The following is a 795-nucleotide window of genomic DNA, read 5'->3' as shown; positions in this document are numbered from 1 at the left end:
TTATCAGAAAAATCCCTGAATAATCACCTTGTTCTTCCGAAAAATCTCTCATATCATATTTAGAATAAATTTTAATTGATTTATAATTTTGATTGATATATCTTGAATTAAAACATAGGAATTTATACATTGATTGTTTAAACTTTAAGACATTAGAGAATCAAGCATGATAAGTTGATTTTTAAGAATTTAAAATTATAAGTTGTTTCCCCAAGTCTAAGTATTACTTTAAATTGGAATTCACAAGTCTTAACATCAAAAAGCCATAATTTTTGTGAGAGTTTGAGCCTTTTGAGCATCTATTAATTCTTTCATGCTCACTTTTATTATTGCTTTGCGTGCGTCAATATTGAACTGTTATTCTAGAACTTGCTTGATTATGCATGTCGAGACCACACCATTTGATTTGATATGTCAAAATGATTAAGGCACTTAGGATTAACCCACTCATGCCATGAAAAGCCTACCTTCACGATTAACCCCTAGTAAACCACCTTGAGCCTAACAACCATTTCTTGTATTACCCTTGATATTAACCTTTAACCCATTATTGTTGAAATCCCCTAAAATTAATCCCTATTTTTGTCGAGATTTGAGTTGAATGGATTGTTTAGCTATGTTTTGTTCTTAATAGTTAGTCTATATTATTTAACTTGTTCTTAAAAAAAAATGTATACATATTAGTATTGATCTTCTGTTTGTAAGCTTCAGAAGTTAAATTCCATAGTCTGAGAAGAAGCTCTGTTGTACGCAAGTAATGGTTAACTATTTTTCTAGTTAAGTAATTTTTCAATT

The sequence above is a fragment of the Gossypium arboreum genome, chromosome 1 (assembly GCF_025698485.1).
Source record: "Gossypium arboreum isolate Shixiya-1 chromosome 1, ASM2569848v2, whole genome shotgun sequence".
NCBI lineage: Eukaryota > Viridiplantae > Streptophyta > Magnoliopsida > Malvales > Malvaceae > Gossypium > Gossypium arboreum.
The sequence above is the reverse complement of the archived record's forward strand: the minus strand, read 5'-3'. Positions refer to the sequence as shown.